Below are 6,448 nucleotides of genomic sequence, written 5' to 3'. Positions count from 1 at the left end.
ACCCACAGAGTGCGAGTCGAGTGCCCTAACCACCTGGCCATGTCGGGCCCTTTAATTCGCATAAAATTTTCTGCCATTCTTTTTGGTTACAGTTGCTATCTGTAAGGTAATCAATGCGCCTGAGAATGACATAAGTATAATCAAGGATGAATTTTCACCTTTGAGTCCTTTATACCAATACTTTTAGAAAATCAGCTCAACCATTATATGTTGATTGGTCATTTTATTATGACCCTCATTTAATAGTAAGTTACACCACCAGCAAAGTCTATGAATCAATTTTATACAGTATGAGCGTGGTGAGTTGTCACATTATTGTTTTGAATGGGTTCTACATTTTTGCTTTGATGAACACATCAATGCAGAAACGCAGCATTGTGGTGTGGACAATGTTTGTAACAACATTTAAGCACAGATTATATATTATTTACATTTCTGAATAAGAATAAAAGAACTCCAATCCTGCCATGAGAATGTTCTCCATATCATCACTCTAACTTTAGCAGCTATAAGAATAACACTTTTTATTCTGTTGTTGGTGCAAAAAAGGATGAACTGCAACGCATTAGACAACCAATATCACACGATATCACACGCAATTAATAGCATACTCTTTTAATTAAATTATTAGTGTCTTTGGTGTTATTGGTTATAGTGCTTGTAATATCTTTGCATATGTGTAACTAATTTTAACAAGTAAAAATATCTGATTGTGTTTATAAGCATTATATTATTGGTTATAACATTTATAACAATGTTGACTGTTTAGTTTTAAGTTTACACTATTATTTTGCATTGTTAACTAAACTTAGTCTCTTTTGTTGGCCGAAATTTGTGTTATTATTGGGTTTACAACCAAAAATATTGATAATAGTAAAGATATCTAATTGGTAATTTAATGCATTTTAATAACTATAGATTTAAATTTAAAACTTATTTTGAATTGCTTTATGTTATTATGGTATATAGTGTTTGGTACTCCTTGCATTAGTTTTTTTTAATTCGTTTGTTCTAGGTATGTGCGGTTTTCACATAAACTTGTGGTCAATAAAGTCATTAAGTTACTTTCGTTGTATCTATCTATCGTTCTGTGCTGTTCACCGGAAATAGCATTTGGTCTGCCTGTGGAGAAGATAGCTTTAAAGTTGCACTTAATATATGAAAGAAGACAGCAGTTTTCTTCAATAGTAGGTCAGGTGATATTTCGAGGTTTCAAACTCCCAGAGAAACGACCAGCACCGTGGTTAACGCTGGTTGCCCTCTAAGTACCAGGTTGTAGTTTTAAGAATATAATGTGATTCTTTCTCAGCCTGTGACATAATTCACAGATTGTAAATAATTTATAGATTTACAACTTGTGCAGGTCAAAAGAGAACCTATATAGAATCTCTTTCTCTCTCCAGTAAAGGTAATTGTCCTTTATGTTCATACAGACACTGTTGTTTTTTCACTGTGTGTGTTTACATTTGTGTCTAATCTCTTTCTTTGTAAAAACTCAGTTAGTTTAATAGAAATTCAAAATTATTTTGCAACATTTTTTGATCAAATTGTTGCATGCAAGTATTTTCTACCTTCTTATTTCATAAAGGAATTAAAAAAATTGTACAACACATAACTAAGAAATAAATGAGATGTAGTATTCTCGTGTACATTGATTCACTCGCAAGTATCAAATATGTCAATCTGATAATAGGAAGATTGAACATGAAAGCTGTGAAGTGATCTTAATTTGAAAATTCGACTGAGTTCTAAGCAGTGAGAAATATATAACCAGACTAGACACGTGTGATGTTAAGTGTAAAACAATCTTTATCATGCAACGAAACAAACAAACAATCATCTCTACTGGATCTGTGAATAGAACTTCAGCTTTTCTTTTCTTAATGTATCTGTACATTAAGTGGGAAATAAAGTAGAACTAAGAGAGAAAATAAAGAATTCTAGCCAATCTCTTACAGTGTTCATCGGCTGCACCATACAGACACAATCCACTCAGTCATCAAAGGACATTGGGATAATTGACCCTTTTAGCGTGCGACCTTAACAGTATCTTCTTGGGTAGAATAGATATTATTTGTTATAGAGAACAAAAGCAACTTGAATGAAACAGCTTCAATTTTTTATGGACCAATGATTTTTTAAAAATTCTTATATTACTAAAGATGGTGGAAAAACACATGATATGCTCGCATATCACACAGTGCCTTTCGTTCTAATCGCATTTTTCTTTGTTAATCCTTTGTAGGTAACACCTACTTTGCCTATATACAGCTGCATCTTGTGCATGATGGTCAACAGCAGTATCCTCCAATGGTATCTCGAGGTTTGTTTGTTTGTTTTGAATTTTGCGCAAAGCTACACGCGCTAGCCGTCCCTAATTTAGCTGTGTAAGACTACTCTTGGGCTACTCAGTTACCAGAAAAACTAATCGTGGGATCGACCGTTACATTATAACTCTCCCACGGCTGAAAGGGCGAGCATGTTTGGTGGGACAGGGATGCGAATCCGCGACCCGCAGATTGCGAGTTGAGCGCCCTAACCACCTGGCCATCTCGAGTGTGCGACCTCCGTTAAGTTTGAATGGGAATGACCAGTCATGTCGGTAGTACTAGTTGTTCTGTGTAAGTCTGTCTTTACCGAATCCTCTAAGTATCGTGAGGTGTAGTCAGTCTGGAACATCATTCTAATCACGAGTGAGTGAATCAGTTTGAATGTAAGTATTGAGAGAGTAGAGCCAACCTGATCAATTCACAACTTCAGTAAAGGCGACTGTGTAACAATAAAGACTGTTTATCACTGTGTACCGCACTTTTTATCCAGTCCATCTATTTCTAAGCACAGACTCAGTTAGTTTTAGCGGAACTCAGTATTAGTTCACAATTTATCTTACCGAATATTCCGTTACATAGTGGACTTACTTAGTTTACTCTTTTGGAAAAAATTCAGTTTACCTAAAATTACATTAGAATCTCTTGTTACATAAAGGACCTATCTTATTTATTCTTGGGGAAATTAGTTTCACCTGAAAAATACCATAATATTATTTACTTTATTAGTTTCAATGTTACTCCATTAATATGCTGAAATTGAATTTTAACTGATACATTAAAGGTTGCTAATTTTGAACAAAATAATTTTTTACTCGACTCTGCTGAGGGAGACCAAGAAAACATTTTTCAAGATATTCTATTCCAGTCCCAATATGGTAACTGGTGGGCCAACATAAGGTTGCGCTCTCCCTTCAGCAGGAGAAGTATCCAAATGTAGGAAATTGTGGTGTGTATGGATAGGGGGAAAGATAAAAAAAAAAAGATGATTGCAGCTAGTAACCAGATCTATTTTGTAATTAATTCAACGTACTTGAAGCATTGTTGATTTCTTAGATGTGTTTTACATTTTACAAATAGAGAAATTAAATGAAATCAACAATAACTTAAAACCGGTAATTTAACTTTTCACCCTCAAGTTTTCATATTTCATAGTAGGAAAGGTTGAAGCAAATTGAAATAGTAAATAAGAAAAATTAAAATAAAACGAAACAAAAGTATCATAGGAATTCATAAGTCTTACCGGTTCAATTTATATTAAAAAGTTTTATGATGTCGTCGATTGCTCCGAAAACAATCTGATTTTTTTCCTTGCTCCGCCTTACAGTTATAACGTCAGAATTATTACCCACTTACAACTCGAGCGTATTTCAAATACGGTTTGGCGCTAAGAATGCTGGGTAGCCCAAACCAAAGGGAATGCAGTTCGACACTTCAAGTAGAAAAGTATCCTATATAAATTATAATTAAGGAATACAATTAACACCAGGTAAGTCTAATAATTATTTTATCATGTAAGTGTATGTTTTCGAAGTATTTAATATAGCATATACTTAAATTGTGTTCATACTTGCTTAAACTATAGGTTATGATATTATAACTCGACGATGACGGTAATAATATGAGTAATATATTTTCTTGAAAGTTGAAGTTAAACGTTAAAATTATGTTAGGCCTATTTAGTGTTTGTTAATATTTTACAAGTTACATTGTTAGGGCTAGCGAAATCGAAGTTTAGTTTCTCTGGCTTTAACCTAAAGTCTAAAGACTAAAGTGAGCTGAATGTTACAAACAATTTAAAATAAAACACAATCAGTATTTAAGAATGTGTTGTAACTATTTTTTTTTTTATATAAATTAAATACCAGCCTCACTTAGAGTTAGAGGCTGGAGTACAAATAAAGTGATTTGTGTGACACTAGTGTACTACTAGTATAACTACACTTGCATGGCAGTAATACTAAAGACGTAAAAGTAGTAAACTAATTATTCTATTTTAGTCTATAATGATACATTGATAAAGATATATGTAGTGTATAATTAATGTTCTTGACTAGTTTCTTAAAGTTATATTTATACTACCACCTATATTGACACTGATCATGAAAATTGAAGGTAATTGTGTACAGAAACCTTGATCAGTTCGTAGTATTACTATTAGTAATATTTTAGTTTATGAACACACCTTCTAAAACATTCAACACGTGACTGTGAGAAAAGAAAACCCATCATTTCTCATCAGATATAACTCATTCTACATTAACGTTTTAGTACTTGTAAATGTTTACAGTGTTTATTTTTATTAGTGTTTATGTTGTAATGTAATTTAGTTTTAAAATGAATAAATATGGTGATGTCTTATTGAAATAGTACTACCATTAGGGTTGACTTTTGAGATACATGCTTGATAATGAACATTGAGAAACATTGTATTTTTTGTTTCCATAGTCTTTATCAGTTTATGTTCATCGTTGGTCTTCTCTTCAATTTTCTTATTATTACAGCTTTTTTTTATTTTGTTTCTCAGAAAAATTTTGTTCTGAAAATGTTAATCTCAAGTTCATTTCCATAGTTATGATAGAAAGATGGGTCAACTATGGTATGTAAAGAGAAACGAGACATTCACCCTAAATGGAATTATTTATAATATTATTTATAGATCAGATCACATAATTAAGTGGCTGTTGTTAAACAAAGCACAAAATCTATTCTTCACATCATATTCTTTATATTTATAGTTAGGTTTAAAATCTATTCACTTAAGTCAGCATGTAGTCAAAACTGACATAACATAAAAAAAATTCTTATTCTATCCTTTTTATTCACCATCAATAATTGGTTACCTGTGTTATGAGCCTGGGAGAATATGATTAACATATATTGTTATGTGTTCTTTCATTGGGGAATTATTTGTTGAAAATAATGCAAAGTCCAGTCCATGTAATGATAACAAAATAGTTTATTTCTTCCCTAATGTTTGTTATGCTATCACTTGTATGTAGTTGTAGGCCCTAGTTCACAAATAAAATTTTCACTTTAAAATGAAATTTACTTGCTAATTCTTCTATGACTAATATACAATAAAGTACAATTAAGTATTTGTACAATTTCATGGCTAATTGATTGAGTAACTGGATATACCCGCAAATGACACTGATCTAAGTACATCATTAACATCTCAGGCAATGAACAAATGTAAAACTGACTCAGTGCTTCATTGATTTTTGTACTTATAATGTATCCTTGTTTCTAGATATTTTGTAGTCTCCTTTTTTCTAGGACTACATTAATAAAATTTCTAACTTTAGCTTCCCCTAGTAAACAACGAAATTAAAGCATTGAAAATATAGTTTACAACAAAAATTTTTTTTTTGTAGTTAAACTCAAATAACATTGCTTTCACTTTTCTGTTTTGTTCTTTAAACTTTTTGTAGGCCAGTAGTATAGTGCCTTTTTAATTTGAAGCCAAATTGTATATTACAGTGACTACTTTCACTGAGTCCTCAGTTAGTTTCATTTTATAAACTCTTAGACAGTAAGTCAACCAGCTTCCTCATTGTTTGTGGATGATGTGGTGTGCATCAGTAATCTTAACATATATCAAGAGACCATTTGGTTTTTCAAGGCTCTTCTTGCATATAAACCCTGGAAAAAGTAAAAATTTGAACTCCTATAAAGTGCTGACCTCTATTGCTGTTAAAAGGATTTTTTTACAAAAATCCTTCACTTTGTTAGAAAAATAACTGTCTTAAACTAGAGCCAGCCTAATCTGTCTTTTCCCAATCATAAACTTATGTTACCTCATCCTAGTGTGTTTAGGATATAGCACAAAGAAATAAGGCCTTATCCTGTTGATCCCTCAGATAATTTTGTAAAGTTTGATAAGATCAACTCTTACCCTTCTTTACTGAAAAGAAAATATGTTGAAATCTTAACCTATCTATACAAGATAACTCTTTCATCCCTGGAATCACAGTAGTAGCCTTTCTCCGAAACTTTTCAGTAAGTCAGTATCTTTTCTTGGATAGAGACCAAATTACCATATTTTTCGGAATATAAGAAGAAAAAAAAGCTACAGTCGCATTTGAAAGATTTTTATTGAACAAAAATTCAATTTGATA

The 6,448-nt window shown here is 31.9% G+C and overlaps 1 protein-coding gene across 1 annotated transcript in view; it reads left to right on the top strand.

Moving 5' to 3' along the window:
• The first annotated feature begins 3,716 nt into the window (after positions 1 to 3,716).
• The window catches only part of LOC106461269 (cytoskeleton-associated protein 5-like), a 79,969-nt gene continuing 77,237 nt past the window's right edge, over positions 3,717 to 6,448 (top strand). Inside the window, exon 1 of the mRNA XM_013921080.2 lies at positions 3,717 to 3,816. The gene's annotated coding sequence lies outside the window, so the exon portion shown is untranslated. The remainder of the gene's footprint in view (positions 3,817 to 6,448) is intronic.

This window comes from Limulus polyphemus, unplaced genomic scaffold, assembly GCF_000517525.1.
Source record: "Limulus polyphemus unplaced genomic scaffold, Limulus_polyphemus-2.1.2 Scaffold925, whole genome shotgun sequence".
NCBI lineage: Eukaryota > Metazoa > Arthropoda > Merostomata > Xiphosura > Limulidae > Limulus > Limulus polyphemus.
This window is presented reverse-complemented; position numbering and strand designations above follow the sequence as displayed.